The sequence below is a fragment of the Pseudopipra pipra genome, chromosome 15 (assembly GCF_036250125.1).
Source record: "Pseudopipra pipra isolate bDixPip1 chromosome 15, bDixPip1.hap1, whole genome shotgun sequence".
Taxonomy (NCBI): Eukaryota; Metazoa; Chordata; class Aves; order Passeriformes; family Pipridae; genus Pseudopipra; species Pseudopipra pipra.
Genome location: NC_087563.1, coordinates 18,910,456 through 18,929,206, shown reverse-complemented (window position 1 = coordinate 18,929,206; position 18,751 = coordinate 18,910,456). Strand labels below are relative to the sequence as shown.

Below are 18,751 nucleotides of genomic sequence, written 5' to 3'. Positions count from 1 at the left end.
ATAGATCAATGTTATTAGTTGAATGAAATATATCTTGGCCCTTGGATAGTTCTGTAATAAATTGAGCCAATATCTTACACTGTCACTGTATCACTGTTTCCAAGCAAACTAATGTTACAAACTTGGTTCTTAATATTTCCAATCAGTGGTCCTATTCTTAATTAAGTAATTTCCCCAACTTGTGAAATACAGCCACTTCAGTGATAGAAAGCTACCAAATATTCCAAATCTCTCTTTCTCTTGGTGTATATCTGTATATGTATATATGTATGTATGTGTGCATGTTCAGATAGCAACATTTGCTCGTGGTACAGTTCATTACCTGTAAACATGACATTTTTATGATTTTACTGCTGTGATCTCTCTCATCAGTTATCACAACATTCCTTTGAAGGATAAAAATGCTGTATATATTTTGATGAGGGAATCAAAATTGTTGACAGCTAAAAATTTGAACTGTGTAAATAGTTATTGTCTTAGCTGCAGCAATTGTGTCTGTTATAGCATAGCAGCTTTACTCTGCACTTTATTTACTGAAATTTTGTTCTGTTAGCAGAATCTTCTTGTCTGAAAAGAGTTCCTGGACTTCCTACAAAATTGTTATGCACCTTCACTCCAGAGGTTCAGCTCATTATTCTTGTTAAGAGAAGCAAAGGATCTACAACAGAAGAAAAGCCTGCTGACATCAAATCTTCATCGTTTTTTCCAGGATTCACACCACATAGAGGGTATGTCAAAAGAATTAGACACTGTAATACTAATCCTTGGCTGCTGAGATTTCACTAAGGTACAGACCACTGATAACATTATTCCTGTAGGTATTTTATAAGCTGTACCTTCTATTCACATTGTTAATTTGGCATCAGTGGGGTTTGATAGCCAAGAGTACTCTGAAGATTGTGTAGATTATTCTGCATATTAAAACTTGCATCATCATATTATGATTAATTTTTCATCTCAGATGCATCTACTTTAATTTTTTTTCAGCTGGATGCAACTGACATTTGGGCACCGACTTAGGTAGTGGCAATTAGGGTCTGCAGCCTCTGATGCAGGAAGGGGACCACACAGAGGCCAAGTCAGGTTTTTCAGTGCTCCTAGATACCATCAGTTAGATATCAAAATACTTGACCCTGGTACGTAAAACTCATCCACCAATAATCAGGCAATACTAATTTTGGCTGTAAGTATTTTGAAATGCAAAATTGTCCTTGTGTTTCTTTGCAACCTCCGCCTGAAGAAAGAGAAAGCAACCCCAGGTTTTATGCTTAATGCATTTCCATATTATAATCTCTGGTTATGCTGATAACCCGTGCCAGGAAAAACTTTGTTTATCTGTAGCAGATAGAACTGCCATAGAAAACAAAAATGTGACAGGCTGTTTTCTATCTGAACACACGTTGTCTTTGAAGCACAGTGTTCTGCTTTCTGTGCCCACAAGCTCGGATCAGAATTCCATCATAATAAATTATCACAAAGGACTGAATTTACATGAGGACACTGCCCAGTGTGAAATGTTTTCCTGACACCTTTTGTGTGATAAACCAGTCCCACATAATAATTTGCCCCTGAGCTCAAATGTGGTATTTTCACAACAAACTTCAAGTTTTTTATGTAAAAAAAGTCTTGTGTAGAGTATTTAAACACAGAAGTGATTGTTCCAAAGACATGCATTCTTTATCAGACCAGAAAGATGTTCGTAAGAGTATCTTAGTGTATTTTGGCATGTCTTGTCTGCCTACAAGGGGGTTCTCAGCTTCCATGATTTCCTAGTTGTCTGTATGCTTAAGCTCAAAGAAAACGTGGCTCGTTTACTCTAAAATTATTTTTTTCCTGTCTATCAAATATTAAATCACACATTAAAAAAGGAGAAAAAAGATATATGTGAACAAGCAAATGCAAAAATAAGTGTTATAAAAGATGGATAAAGTGAAAAAGAAGGACAATGTCAATGTCAATATATTGCCACATTGTCTTTTATCACGTGTTCCTATCTGGAAGTTCTTTCTGTTTCATCTTTGAATTCCTCGTGTTCCTTTAGACACAAGTGCTAATTTCACTGTCTCTCCAGTGGTGTAAGATTTGGGTAGAGGTAGCTGTATTATGGGTCATGTTAAGGATGCTTTCTTGAAGACATAAGAAGGAAACATATAGGTAGTTAAATTCTCTGAGGTGATGATTTAGAAGACTAGTAATTACATATCTAGTAATGTTCTGATGCTTAGAAAAACACATTAACTGTTTCAAATTATTTTTATCCTGAAATAATATATTGTAGTTATAAAAAAAACCAAAATAACCCAGAACTCTTTTGAACTGCGTGAATCCACATATTTTAAAAAACAGCTTGTTTAAAGCTATATATAAATATATTTTTATAGTAGTAGTATTATAACATTGATAACATTTTGCTTTCCTTCATGATTCTCCTAGCATACTCTAGCCAGAGATAAATACCTTAATTCCTGAATTCCTGAGAAAAACAGCATCCGATATAAAACATTTCTTTGATGGAATTTTAGGACTTGATACAATCTCTTCTTTTTTCCCATGGCCTATCTTCTAATACATTTTATGGTTGTCTAACTATATTAAAAAAAGGAAAAAACTCAGAATGAATTTTGAAAAACTCCTAGAAGAAAAACCTAGGTCATGGTTTTGTACATTTATTACTGTACATATGTATTTGTGACTGTGTATGGGGGGAGTGTTTTCCTATTAGCTCATTATCCCACTGATAAGGAAAATTCTGTACTAGAGCAGGAACTGCCAGGTCTGAGCACTTACTGCCAAGTCAAGGGCCTGTGGGTGGACTTTTAATTTAGAAGACCCAGACACTCAGTTTGCTTTTAATCCGTGTGCTCAAAATACAGCTAGTGTGTGAAAGAGTTGGTATGGAGGTGGCCTGAGCAAAAAGGACACTAGAATAAGTGCTAGGCTAAAATCATAGTTCAGAGATGATTCTTGCCTTCTTAATCAATGTAAAATCTGGAGCCTTCAAACAGCTGACATTATTGTGACTGCCCAAATGTATACATCCATATCAATACTAAGTAAATGAACTCAAAAGTATAGTGCACAATGCATCACATATAGATCTCTCTCTATTTTGCCAAATGTAACTTAAATCTAATTATTAGTAGTTATTTAATTAGAACATAACACTTCTTAAAATTGAGTCGCACTGCTTCTTTTCCCTGGTAAATATTGGATGGAGTCAGACAAATTGCCTATCATTGAGTAGAATATTGATGTCCTAGAATGGCAAATTAGGACTTAAGGTTTGTTCTATTATTTAACCAAAAAAGTGTGACTTAAGCATTGTTTCAGTCTTATCTATTAGAAGTAAGATGATTTACTTAAATTGTCAGACTAAAAGAAAAAAAACCAAACTAAATAGGTGAGAATAATCATTCTTTCAAGAAAGCCATCAAGCTAAAGCCAGCTTCTTAGAGGATTCAACCTGCTGCATTTTTAAAAAGCCAAAATCTTGTGCTGCTTGGGAAATTATTTTTAAAATGAATTATTTTAAAACTTAGCAGAAAAAAATTGGGAACTCTTTCCTAAAATGTGTATACAGTGGTATTTCAGGATTTTATGCAAAGAGAATATTTTTTTTTAAAGATTATCATCAGGTTTCCATTCCAAACAATCACTTTCTGAGTATTTGACTTAAAAGAAAAAATTCTGGTAGCCTAACTACAACCAAAATACAAACCCAAAATAGGCTGTGTGCTTATGTGCTTTGATCTTGTGCTAGAACAGGAAAGAAAACAAGTTGTTGGCTAAGGGCTTTCTCTCTGTACTTAGATTTACAAGCTCGTGCCAGAAACAGACACCAAATGCTATTTTGTGCAGTAAATATCTAGGATTCTGTTACCATAAAACTCTTTGAGGAAACTGCAAAGCCAATCTTCCTGCCACTGACCTGACTGAGCCTTCTTATGCTGTACTGTTACCTGGAGGGTCCAGTTCCATGGCACTACATTTTTATGTGAAGAAACCACTATACTAAGATACTTTCTGAGGAACACAATAATGGTTGTTTTCTGAATAGTTTTTTAATGCTTAAGAAAAGTCTCTGCTCTGCAAGAGTTTAAGAAAAACGTGATTTTGAGGAGCCGTATATTAATATGTATTCATATGTATTAGTCTTCAGCTGGATTTCTTGTGCACAATATTTTATGCAGTTTATTTTGTATAAAGAGCTTAGATCAAACCCCTGTGTTCAAACTACAGCTTTCTCCCTATACATACCTTGTGCTAAATCACTACATTGGAGACCAGTGGCTTTTAAACCCTCCCAGGAAGGCAGACTCTGCCTCAGCACTGGGCTGAAGAGGAAAGGATGCTGGAGTTGGCCACCTCTCAGTCGTGAGGAGAAGAGAGTGGGCTCATGGGCAAGGCTGGGCTCAGTTCTGGGGGGAATCTTTATATGAAGGAAGGAGGAAACACTTCATATAATATGAACTGTGGGACGAGTTTAGATTTATTGTTCAGAAATATGGTTATGACCAGTGGCACTTCAACCTATCTGCTGTCTGTATCAGGGTTGTCTAAGTCCAGGTCTCTGCTCAAGGAGGTGCAGCCTTCTTTTCCAGTAAGGCAACAAAAGGCTGCTACCTGACAGAAAACAGTTCAGCCTCAAAATGTCACTTTTCACAATTTTAATCTCTATTTTTTTCAGTAAAGATATTTTTACTGTTTCTGCTTTTCTCTCATACCAGGAAAGTGAGGTCTAAAAGTAAAAATGTGAGATTTAACAATACAAGATCTTAATTTGTTCATCAGTGAATATTTTAAGACACCAGTCTCCAGGGTCTGTGTTGTAGCAAACATTCAGAGCATGATGTCACTCCTGTCAGACCCACTGTTGTTGACTTTTTCTATGGTTGTTATCCCTTTTGCATAGAAAATGTGATTTGACATACACTGGAGGTTTTCCAGTTTGGTTGGTGTTCAGCCATCATGGCTGGGCTTCGTGAATGAAGATTTGGGAAGGGCTCTACCCACACTTGTTATTAGTGTTCAGTAACACAGAGGCAAAAGCTCTGTGTTTCCATGCCAGATTTGGTATTTTACATAATTTTAAGATCTATTTTGATCTATCATTATTTCCTCTGACTGCAATATTCAAAGTCTGTTTCCAGTATCTCCTTCCAAAGTGAATGTGAGGAAAAACTTCCAGCCATTTGTGTAAGAAGACATTTGGGCACAAAAATGGTTTTGTGCAGGTTGAGTAGAGCAGGAATGTCTAAATCAGGAATGGATCCAGAGTCCCCAGCTCTGGGCAGCCTTTGCTGGGAAAAACTTACAGCCAGGCTCTCCAAGAGAATGTTCTGTCCATTCTGTATAATCATTACAAATGGGGTTTGATTCTTCTTGGTTGGGGTTTTCAGAGACACTACTTAACTAAGTTGTGGATCATTTCAGAGCAATCCTGAGGAATAACAGAAGCAGCTTTTTATGCCTCTGAGGTAGCAAGTTTGCATAACCACCAGCAAAACATATACTTATTTATGTATTATTCATTAGGGTCTATGTTAGAGGTTATAGGAAAAACAGAGAGGTGTGGTAAAGATCACAAGTTTAGATTCAAAACTGAAATTTCACAGATCTCAGTGGAGATATGGGAAATTAAAAATTCAAAATTTTATCTTTTTTTTTTAAGCTGATTTTCCTACTAGCCCAGAAATATTTTTTTTTACATGTGGCATTTCTTTCTTTCCACACCCTACTGCCCAGTTTGGCTTTGAAGTAGCCAGGAAGGGAAAGGTGCAGCCACCCCAGCACTTGTGCATTGTTGAGACATGAAGGGATTTAAGCCACAGGTTACAGTGCACACTTTGGTTTTATGAGTGTAATAATCTTCTGAATGTAACACCATTTTTCCAGTTAAACATTGTCCTTTCAAACTGCTCCGTTCAGCTGCATTTCCTAAGTGTTCATTCCATGCTGCTGCTGCACAGCAGGAATGGAACACGTGGACAGTTTTTTCCAGGGAGGCAAAATACTACTTAACACTGTTTAAAAGAGACAACAGATGGGGAGACTGTTTCTCAAAATAATCCTCCCTAATGGACATTGCAGTCCCAATCCTGCAGAAAGAAGGAGGAGAAAAAAATCTCTGCAGCATCTGTGAAAGGAAATCCTGAGAAAACAAATAAGTTAGGCTCTTTTAAACAGACAAGTGACTGCCTGGAGTTATTTATGCATAACAACATTTGTTTAGTTACTTCTTTCCATGTTGTTTATGGATGGTTTAACTGAATCTTCAGATGGATTCTGTCAGATCACGTTTCCAACCCTGATTCTTTTACACTGCTTCAAAGTATGGACAGAAATTTGCTTAAGCAGCTGGGGAATTCTTGGCATCAGGATTCCAAAGGTAATGCCAGCCAAGTTGAGGCCATGTTTCTTGCCACTTATCCTTCTCACCAACATGGAAAGCAAATGTTGAAAGAGAAGATTCTCCCTTTTCGTGCTTGCAATGCCATCCATATATGCAAATCTTTCTCGTCACTTCTTTTCTCCTTTAGGCAGTGAATAAACTATTAATCTGTAACACTTCACAAAGTTCTAGTGCTGTCCTCATACATTCTTTATTTTTTTAGTGTAATTAAACCATATTTTCTTTATTCTGTTTGTTGATCTGGGCAGTGTCTCATACATTCCTTTGTAGTATCTAGAGGCTAATTATAATCCTTGTTCAGGGTTGTAACATTCATTACAACTGCTCTCTAACATTTCGGTTCTGTATTTATAAATAGCCAGTTTTCTCTTTTTTCACAACTCTTTTTCAAAAGTCTTGCTATCTTCAGAATTTGCATATTCATTGTTTGGTTGGGTCTATTAAATTGTATGGAAATAAACATGGATTTTCCCCGTAGCAAAATGTCACAGAATAAGCTCCAGTACTGCTAAAATTGGTTAAACTAGGGGAATGAAAGAGAAAAAAAAAAGAGAGTGGGCTGGAAATAGGAATAAGAACAGATGGCCTAAGTTAACATTTTTAGATATTATATTACATAAAGTTGTAGGAGGAAAACTAAAAAGGTAAATAGCAACCTTTTTAATAGCAGAAGTGTTCTGTTGATACTCTCTCATCCGAGCTCATCTGCGCTAATGAAATAAATGGCCTTACCAAGGCTTGGTTGTTCTCTGTGTATTGTACAGATATGAAAACTGAAAACCACACTGCTAAATAGAACCAATTTCAACATTAAGTTGTTTAATTCATTAAGTTGGAGTTGCAAGGATACCTACAACAATTATGAGTGTCTCTGTGGCTTTTTAAGTCTTTTGTATTTATTTGAAAGAACACATTTATTATTGTGCATGATCGGCTCTGCATAGCTCATTTGCAAATTAAATTCACAGTAATATCCTTCAGAGACACTCTGCCACAATGTGTCTCCAGAGGAGTGTCTGTAGTTTCTGGCTTGAAGCTGTCTACCACGCTTCATGTGTGATTTCTCCAATGCCTAAATCTTTCTTTAGGAGCTTGGTTACTACCCAGACTTTTATAACATTACCAAGAAACTTCCAGCTGAATTCCAGCAGCACTTCTCGTTTTATTGTGTGAAAAGAAAAACAGAGTAGATTCACTTGTGTATTTTTTGCAGAGAAAGGTAATTCAACTTAGTGGCTGGGAGAAGACAAAAGTTTTTTTGTGTGTCATTATGTAAAATGGAACCTGGACAGATCGTCAGGGGATTTTTGACTTGTCGCTGGCATTATATTAGAACACAACTGTATATATAAGATTAAAGAATGTAGGTCATGTCTAAAAGTGTAAAGAGTCCAGAGATGCAACAATTCTGAAATGATCTGGGATAGTGGTTACTCATTCTGTTTTGCCTGAGAAAGTTGCAGTCCAAAATATCGAGGTATTTTGAAGTACTTGACTTTAGACAACCTGTTAGGATTTATTCTTTTAGAATTATGCAATGCAGATTCCAATTTATCTAGGTACAAGAGGCCTTAACTGTTACAAAATAAATTGTTAAAGCTGAGGTTTTTTAATGTTAAAGGCGAAATCCCCCGTATGTGACATTATGAAAACACTCCTCACCCATGCTCCAAACTGTTTAGCAGCATGAGCAGCAAGGAGCAGACTGGGAGCAGAACAAAAATGTACTACTTCTGCTGGCTCTGAGGAGGAGCAGGTGGAGAACTGATCAGCATGGCAAAACAGGCAGAATCAGGAGCCCCAGGAGTCTCTTGCTGACAGCCTCTGGGCCCCACCAAGGTCATGCAGAATGACTGGTGTCAAGGTACACATCAAAATGTAGGGGCCTGCATGTAAAATGAAAGCTCCTTTCAGGTCCTTGAATCCTTTTATGAGTCTGGAGAAATACACTGAAGATATAAATGAGAATAGAGGATGAAGAAAGGGAAAAATGAAAAGAAAAATTCTAAAATAAGCATTTACCTGCCAATGATTGAGCACTTTAGTGAATCCATTAAGGCCCAAAACACGAGTTACATCTTTAGATTGTAAACTCTGTATTGAAGTCAGACGTTCTTCACTAATTTATTGCCTAACAAAGTTTTCCTACTTACTAATTTAAGACATCATATCTCTCTATTCCTGTCTAGAACAATTTTTAGTACAAGTATTAAACACCTTTCACTCAACCATTTAGTTTGGCTGCAGTGTGTCTTTCCAATTAGATAAGACCTGAACAGCTGGTCAGAACCTCACCGTAAATCTCTATATGACTGTACCTATTTCATAGAAAAAATCAGATAGTTTCATTATATTCACCACTTTGAACAAAGTCGTGCTCCCCTGCATTATAAATAGCCATTTTCCTTTGCCTTTTGATGTCTTTGCCTTTCCAAGAATATGTGATTTACAATATGATAGTCAAAATGTCATGGGAATCAAAGTTCTGTGTGCGGCTATGCTGGGTCGTGTTCATCTGTGAATTGAGAATGAATGCATAAATGATTTATTTATGTCATTTTATACTTTGTTTTTGAATTATGTCCAGTATCATACTCTTATATCTTCCAAGAAGTATTTTCAAATAGATAATGGATAATTAAATTTCATAATTTCTTAAGATAACACGATTTTAATGAATGCTGTGAATAAGGCTCATCATTAACAGATTTAGCTGCCTGAAGAAACTACTTTTATCAGCTTTCTCTGTACCAGGAAAAAAAAAAAAAATTTCCTCTGGATTCGCTTCCATTTATGCCAGAAATATTTGTTTAAAAGCATAGGCAACCATTGAATAAGAGCATGATTCAGATAAAACATAGACAAAGGGCTTTATCTAGATAAAGTATATAGAATTCACTGGTTCATTTAAGAGATACATTAAGGACTAAAATAAAGTACATTATAAAATACAACTGCACTATACTCAGATCAGAAGGGCAGAGTGCAGTCAGAGCCTCACTTCAGCTGAACCTCTGGTGTTCCTAAGCTTTAGCACAGTAAGGGCAGGATTTTTCAGATTTTCAAGCAGTTTTTAGGTGTCTTTCACAGTGTCCATAATCTTTCTTGTAGACTTTTCATTGGCCTACTCACAGAAGGCATTGTGCTGGGAAATTCAGTGTAAGAGCTACACTCGCACATGCACTCAGTGACTTTTCTAGTCTTACTGGAATTTAATTCTGCAATAAACTCTAAATTACTCCCTGAAACTTTTTTCTGAATATTATATTGTCTCAAGACCTGGCAAGAATCTGTAGAAAGAACACCATTAATTTTTGGGGGCATTTATGTTGCATCAGAGGCATCACAGGAAGAAAGAAGGAAATGAACCTTTTCATTAGGAAATGAACCTTTAAAGGTATGCAACTCACTACCTAAACTTAACCAAAGGGTTTTTCTCAGCTTTTTGGAAAGCTTTTTTTCTATACTCACTCTCACTTTATTGGACAATACTGTACTCTTGAGCATTGAAATATTTCTTTATCAGTGATCTGATAGGACTGATAGAACTGAAATGTATTTTCACATCTGACCTGATTTATTAGTCTTTGTGCTGTATTTTTTTTATTTTATTCTTGATATAGCGTTATTAAGACAAATATATGTTTATATATTATTCAACCATTCTTTTATGTACAGATGCTAACCTCCTAGAAGGCCATAATAATGATAATGACTCATATCCAAGAAGGATAATTTTAGTTCATTGCAAAATAATTATTATTTAGGCCAGTGGTAGAGGGGGACAACTGAAGTCAAGAGAAGATCAGTAGTTTTGCCATAGCAATTGACAACTGTAAATAACACTGTTAAATAAAAGTGGTTGTGATTGAAAGGTTCCTGCAAACTTTGCTCGGGTTCTGCTGAGCCAGCAGGGTATGTTAGTCTCCCCGAGGGAGGAGGACACTTGTGGCAATGCACTGAAGAAGCCTCAAGGCAAGGTGCACAGTGTACCTTTCTATTGCTGAAGCAGCAGTGGGGCTGAGTTCCAAAGGCCTTGAACTGGGCACTTGTCACCAGAGGCACTGTGGGAATTGGGGCAGTACTGAGGGTGCGTTTGCTTTTCCAGAGGGGTGCTCCACTGCCATAGACCGTTCAGATCAGGATACAAAAATAACATTCAAAGTTCTTTTATAAAGGGTCTTCGAATTTAGGAGCCATATTCTTTCGTTTTGACTAAGTTTCTTCCCCTTGATTGAGCAGACATTAAAACAAAACTGGTGAAGTAAAGCTGGGTAAAAAGCATGCCATGAAGGTTTCCAGTACTGAGTATATTTGGTCCCTGTGTTTCTGGAAACTTTTCAGACTTTTTGCTGCGTGCATATTCATCAGACAGCTGTTGCAGTCATGAGTCTCTTCTCATGCCAAAATAACTCCTTTCTCCTTTCCTGTAGGCTTGCACTGACTCGAGGTAAATCATATGGCTGTAAATACATTTATCATGGGTTAAATTGTTTGTAAACACAGTGACAACAAATATGTGTAGCTCTGTACGTATTACTTGATGGTTAGGCTGTCTGCTACCAGCAAGAAAAGTGAGCCTAATGTACTGAGTCTTTGCATATTCTTGGATATTAATAGGACAGCACTGATAACATTTTGCTTCTCTACTTGCTTTTGAATTCCTACATGCATTTTAGCTTTATTTTCACTCTCATATTTTTTATTTCCCTTGATAATAATTCAGGTTTATTAGAAATAGCTTCTTTTCCACTGTTCTGAAAATAAGGTTCAATAATGGAAACAAGGGAGACACGGATTAACCACAAGGATTTTTCATTTTGGACTGATATAGTGGAGCTCAGCAATAACACAATTTTTTCCCATGCTTGCTTGCCGTTCTCACATGAACTCCGTTAGAAATTATTATGCAAATGGATGATACTGTGCAGGAGGGTAAGAATGTAAAGTCTCAAAATGTTTCAAAGTACACTAAATTCATCACAATTTTAAAAGTTAGTAATTTCAATAAATATGCAGTTTATGGGTATTGGGAATAGAAATTGGGTACAGAAATTTTCATGACGGGTCATATTCTTTAAGAAAAAAAAATCTACCTATTGGTAGGAATTACAGGCCTCAGAATACTTTATAAGCCAAGTCTAACAATATTAACATGAAATATGCACAATTAATACAAGGGAACACATGAGTCAATATAAAACATTCATCTGTTAAATAATTTACAGTACTTTTTTTTCCTGTCCATCTACCCTACTTTCAGATTATGCTTATACTCTTTTGAACTTGTTTGCTTTTTTCAGCAATGAATGGAGAATTCCTTTGTATGTGGGTTCTGTTACAACTCTATTAAAAAGTGACAGTTTCAGTTTGGCTGTCTAACAGAAAAGAAAATGTGAAACCTTCATATAACCCAAAGGTTTCCTTTTTTTTTTTTTTTTGTTAAATTACCAAACACATGAAGCAATAGCAAGGGGACAAAGAGCTAGATTCACAAATTGCCAAAAGCACAGGGAAGACCCTTCCTCTCTCTCCTCAGGAAAAGAGGGGGAAATAAAAAAAAAGAAGAAGAAAAAGGGGAATCTCAAGCTAAGGCACCTACAAAAGCCTTCAAAGCAGTGCACAGTGGGGTTATCTGGAGTAAGGTGCTCACTCACCATTTGCCCTGGGGGATGTTGTTGGTCCTGCTATATTCTTTTAATCAGTTCCTAAACTGAGGAAGAACAGATCTCTAGTGTTGCCCCAGTCTCTTTGTATCTAATCCCCAGCCTAAACCAGATAAAACTAGAAAAATTAATAGAACTTCATCTACTTGCTATGAAAGTAAATACCAGTTTATTATATTAATCAATAGAAAAAAAGATGTTTTACTTCCAGGCTTGATTCAAGATTAGCAGATGCAGGAAATAATGTACAAGTAGGTAGATAATTTAGGCGCTCCCTCTTCTGCCACAGACTTTGCATGTCTCATTTCCCTGTCTGTAAACACAATTTAAAAGCATGTTTTTCTTTATTTTTTCAAAGCATCTTGTAAGATTTCAGAAAACAGTAAGCAGTTCTTGATGTATACATGAACCACATGTGCCAGTTCTGTTCTCAGTCCTTAGTGCTCCTGTAATACAGATAAATTAAATAGCAGGAATGTAAATCAGCTTAGACTGTAAGTGCCATAGAAATCTTAGTCAATCATTCATATTTTCCTCCTGTGCATAGATCACACTGGCTCTCTTTAGCTCAAAATCAAGCTGGATCCCCTTCCTAAGGCTATAACATCATGACAGGAGTTACTGTATGCAGATTTGCCACTTATAATCAAACCAGCATTTCCTCTATCAGTTTGGTTGCATTATTAAGTGACACTTACAGTAATTTTGATGATTAAATGAGCTGTTCTTCACAACAAGCACGTAGTTTTCTTTTTTCCGTTAAGAATACAAATCACGACATAATATTCTGTACTTGGCACATCTATGCCAGAGGCAAGAAAATTGATCTGGAGGTGTGCTTCCTTCTTTACCTGCTTCTTAAACGTTTCCATCACTTGTAGTATATATTTCTTCATGGTTCTATTTGATAGTGAGGAATTATCTTGCTCCCAGAGACAATTCTGACAATAACTGTGAATAATTTTTTTGCTAATCAGATGGGAAGAAAATGAAGGTGAATATGCTGATACAGTTGGTCTTATTGGTTTCTTTTGGAGTCGTCAACCACCATTGTGGCATCAGGTGTCATCTGAATTTTCTCAAATCAATTCTCCACTCCTCATGCCAGCAAACAGCAGCATCATTCCTTTCACTCAGGCCTCCATTCAGACATTTCTCACACTAAATCCAAGTGCCATTGAGTGTAAGGAAAGTCTATCTCATTACCTTTCTTGTTCAATATGATTGAAGATATTAAGAAAACATAAGAGGCAATTGATATTATGACATCTTTAATAAATCATTATATGAGTAATTTTAATTAAACACAAAATATATGGTCTCTTAACTCTTGTAGTGATAGTTACGTTAAGAAATGGCATCAACTCAGACTATGAAGGACATTTCAAGCTCAGATTTATTTGTTTTCCTTTGATGCAAGAGGCTTGAATTTTACTTTCTGCAAATAAATGGCTTTAGCTGCTACAGTTATACATTCTACTTATTAATTTGACAGGTGAGATTTAATCATAGATGGAAGGAAACCAGGGAACAATATTTACAGCTTCATCCATGTACATTTTATGATCTTTGAGCGCTATATTCTATATTTTGTAGAGGTTTGTTTTGTTCTTTGCTGGAAAGGCTGGAATTTTTGATTTTGAAAAAAGTTATTTCAAGTTCTCAAGATATTTCTTACTAAAAAAACTCACACTGCAACACATGGAGTAACATTCTGGCCTTCTTTTCACAGGCAGGAGTTGGACTTAGATGACACTCGTTGTCCCTTTTGTAGATGTCTGCCCCACCAGACACATCCTGCAGTAACATTTCACAAGGCAGTTGGGATCATGACAGCCAAAGGAGCTGCCAGTGTGTGCAGGTGGCCAAAAGCTGCCAGCACCAGCTCATGCCTCCTTCAGGGAGGGGGGTGGGATGGGCACTGGCAGGGGCAGCAGGCAAAGGGCAGCAGGCACAGTCTGCCAGTGGATCTCTCCTAGGCCAGAAGGGCAGGAGGGAGGAATTGCAGCTTTCCTAGGGCAGCAATGCTCCCAACCTGATTATAAATGAAAGAAGTGTATCATGCTGGAAATACATAAAATTTGATGAATTGAAGAAAACAAGTGATGTACTCAAATTATCAGGGAGATTTTTTTTTTGCATCACACAATCCTGAATTATGTATTAATCTGCATATCTTTACTCCTGTTTGTACACCCCAAATATAATATGTTTATTTTTCTGTTGCTTATTTAAGTTTTGTTGTTATTTAATTTTATTTATTTTGAAAAATACTTTTAATTAATTATGTTTTATTTATTTTTATAATGTACTTCAACACAGGCTTTTAGAAAACTCAAAAAATGATGGAAGGAATTTCCAAAATGGAAAATACTGTCATACTCATCAAAGGAAGTGTCTTATCAATTCTAGGTGCTTTATGAACTCCATGTCTTCAGAACTGACTAGTCAATATCTAAGTTCCTCAGTTCTTTTAAAAATTAGAGGAACATATACATATTAAAAATTTTGCTCTGTTGGCTGGAAACATAGTATTATTGTTCAAATGTCTAGAGCAGTATGTTACTTGATTGTTCTTTTTGTAGCTCAATTTCAATTTTAGATTATGTTTAAAACTATCTGCTGTATTCTTGGTATCAACTGCTAAGCACATGATATTCTGGAAAGCTGAAACTGCTAAACCTGTTATGCATATTTTTTTCTAAATGTTATACCCAATTTTAGCACTGTTAACATTGTCATCTTACAATTATTTGGGGGCATATACAGCATGACCTGCAAATGATGTATCAGCAAAGGGTTTTCCCTCCTACAGGCTTCTATTTCAAATTCTTCATGAAATCAGAAGGTATGCAAAAGTTATTCTGAGCCACTAGCCCACCTACAACATGTCACTGTGGATTGCTGAAAAGTACTATTAAGAAATGAAGTTAAGATGGTGAAAGGGATGGGAGTCTTTGTTACATTTGTTGTGATGGAATTTGCAAGTGTTTTGGTTCTGTGAGTCAGTTAAAAGCAAAAGAAAGCAAGAATGTCATATTTCAATCCAGGGCTCCCCCCAAGTAGTTCCATGAATTATTACATTGGCAGCTACCAGATGGTCAGTGACTTACCTGAGGGCTTAGATAATTTGTTACAAATGACATTCATTCCTTTCTACCAAATTTCTATTGAGAACAACTTGAGGTTTTTCTGCCTTACTGTCTTTCTTCCTATGGAGTCAGTGGGGAAATGAAGGAATGTGATGTATCCTTTTGCTTTGCCCTGTCCTCAGGCCGGAATTCACAGGGGTATGAGATTCTCATAGATGGCAGGACAGTATTCATGGAATGCACAACAACTTTTTGGGTTTGGGTCATCAGGAGAAATCCACCTGAGAATATGGAAAAGAGTTGAGCTGGGCCTGGCTGGGACAAAATTCCATAGCACCCCATTCAGCATGTATTGACAAGATCCCAAATTTGCAGTTCCCTAAGGAAAACGTGCTCCTGTGTAAGGACAGTTCCAGTGTCCAGGGGACCGTGCGAGGCATGGAGGGAACTTAGAGGCTCTATCTGACAACTGACCTTATTTTGGCCTCCTCCCAGCTTCCCTTGCCCTTTTTTTTTGTAATTTCACTGCTCTTACTGAAAATGTTTGCTTTAATATCTAGGAAGTATGTAACCAGCACTATTAATTCCACAGACACCAGAGGTCTGATACAACAGTGTAGTAAAAGGTGGCAGTTTGGAAAGTCTGTGTAGCTGAAAATTGAAATCCTGGACTATGAAAACTTTGAAGAATTCTGTACAGCTGTGAAGGAATTGGCAAAACTCCTTAATTTTGATTGTTTCAGAGTTTACTCCCAAGTTATTTCTTAAAAAGTCACTCTTCAATAATGAATATTAGTGAGGTTTTCTAGCTGAATCTTCTGAGGGTTCTATCCCTTTAACAAAGGGGTAGGGGACAGAAATAGAAATTTTTTTCACAATGCTCTGAAACAAGTCCAGCCCACAGAAAGTGTAATTTCATCATATCCTATATAGCTTTTCTCTCTCTCAGAGATGTCCTTGTTGCCTGAATACTTGCCCAGCTGTACTGCACTCACATGATCTTGTTTGAACTTGAAAAGTGATGTACAAGGAAGACAAATGTGGAGTTAGGTAATTAATTATTCTGTTCTTTAAAATGGCAGTTAATTTCTATTAACTGTTTGCTTTTTGATACAACTCAGTAAGTAATACTTATTTTTCTTATAAAGAGGAAGAAGAGGGAAAAAAGTAAAATACTAAAATGATATCATCAGGATAAAACAAACAAAAATAACAACTAACAAAATAAGAAGGGAGGCTGAATAGTCAAGAGATAAGGCACATTAATGAAGAGGGTGTGCTTAACTGATTTAAAGCCAGTATTTAGAGCTGGGGAGGAAGGAAAATTAGAAATGTAACCTAATTTTATTTCATTGCATAATAAGGTCAATGAACAAAGTGATGCACTGGAAGTTACTTAGGAAATCTAAGAACTTGAGGCACTTAAAGCTGACATGGTATCTTCCTGTTAAGGCAGAATCTGCCTTTTGTTAAGCGCTGCTTTGGACTTGGGATTGAGATTTGACTTTAGGTCCCAAGTACTAACATAACATGGAAAAAAATAAAGAACTAGGAAAGTAACTACCTGCAACATTCACCGGGGCTCCAGTACTCTAATAGATTGTATGTCCAGGTGGGATGCACTGTCTGCCACAGGAAAAACGTGATATTTTTAAGTTTAAATCCATATTAAAGGAGATACAATCATCTATTAGACTATTCATCTGTTGAAATCAATATGAGCTAGACAACAGACTGGATATTTGGGGCCAATGTGATGCCTTCAGTCAGCAGGACTGTAATTGAAATCAGGCTCCTCAAAGCATAAACTGATAACCTGACTGCCAGCCCTCTCCTCTGAAGTCCAAGCAGCAGAACTGGAGTGGAGCAGCCTGAGAGAGAGATGCTGCCAGGGCTGGTGGGAGCAGACCCAGCCACTGATCTCGGTGGCACCCAGCTGGGCTGGGGCACTGGTGCTAGAGCCTGTGCTTGTTCCACTGGGGTTGGCAGCCCCTGGTTCCTTTGCTGGACTTGCACATATGACAGCAAGTGCAAGAAACCTGCTGATGCTCTAGGAAATTAAATCCTCACTTAGCACAATGGTGTACTGAATGAAAAGTGGAAGAGTTCAATTTGAGCTCCACTGAATGTCTCATATCGTAGTGAAAAAATACAGGTAACCAGAAGAAGAATCCTGCAACATTAACTTTAATAGAAAGAGATAAGAGGGAAAAATGTGCTGCTCTAAAATTATTTTTTCTGAGGGCAGGGTGTTCCACAGCAGTGCCACATCCCGTGTGACAGCATCGTGCCCAAGGTTAGCAGGGACATACTGCTCACTGGATATGTGATTAATGGGAAACATTGGTAGTGCTGCTGGATCTATCACAGAAAAGGGAAAAATATTGAAATAGAGTTATTCAAATGAAGAAAGAAAAATAAGTAAAAAATCAACTCAGAACGATGTATTAATGGACTATTCTATTTAATTCCTATTCTAGTACAGGTCTTAGAAAAGCACTCTGTGCCAGTTTGGGGTATTTAGTGTGGTGTTTAATTTAAAGCTGTGATTGACTTCTGGAAAATCTAACAAGCATTTAGCTTCATTTATTAATATCTAAAGATGCAGTATTCATCATCAGTGATTTTAATTAATGTTCCCCTTCAGCAATGATATACAACAGTTAGGTGACCTTGAGGACAGAACATTCCACACTATTAAATAATAGACATTCAAAAGATTATTTTGATTTCTGCGTCTGCCTGATTCATTTATTCCTTTGGCAAAACTTGTTCTTCATAGAATAAAGCCATGCATGCAATGAGACAATTCTTTGAATTTTAATCTATTTTTCTTTAACTTTTAAATTGAAGTTTAGCTTCCTTTGGGGGCCTTATCACTGGATATTAAAGGTCACTTCCTGACGAATTGTTTTTGTTCAGTGACTCTTTATGCTTTGGAATTTTTCTTATATTTTCCAGATAATTCTTACAATACATAGAGAAGTTACAAGTATTAATAACTAAATATTACATATTTATAAGACAAGTTGCATAAGTGCTCCTCTAGGATACTTTGGATGTAATTATTGACTGAACTTAATGAAAGGCTTGGGGAAAAAATATTTTTATCTGCCACTTAACATGGAAATGATCCAAAGTTAGGGAAAAGTTCAACAAGGCTGGGAAACAAGAAGTATATTTTTATGGCTAAGGATTTGATTTAAGGAGGGATAAATGATTAAATATTATAAGAAGAAAATATTTTGTCTTGAAAATTTATTCTTTAAAGTGTCCAATTTCAATTCAGGGTTAGTGCCAGTCATGAATAGCATGAGACAAAATCATTGTTTAGTTGTGGTTGCTGTGATAGTCATATGGGAGAGAGACACCTTATTCTGGACACAAATACATTGGGCATGACTTTATTCATAGAGCAGAATCTCTTCTGCATTTGAGTCCCTTGAAAAGTGTGTAATAAAAATACCACAAATGAATCCACTGTGCTGAAAATAAATTTTAAAAAATAAATAACTTCATTACATATTTTCAGAGGTAATTCTGTCCTTGCTGTCTTGGTTTATATCTTATGATTATTTTTT

At 36.5% G+C, this 18,751-nt stretch overlaps 1 long non-coding RNA gene across 1 annotated transcript in view; it reads left to right on the top strand.

Moving 5' to 3' along the window:
- LOC135422799 (uncharacterized) overlaps positions 1–18,751 on the top strand; it is a 166,307-nt gene that overhangs the window by 106,403 nt on the left and 41,153 nt on the right. The window contains exon 2 of the long non-coding RNA XR_010434595.1: positions 557–728. This is a non-coding gene — a long non-coding RNA (uncharacterized LOC135422799). The remainder of the gene's footprint in view (positions 1–556; positions 729–18,751) is intronic.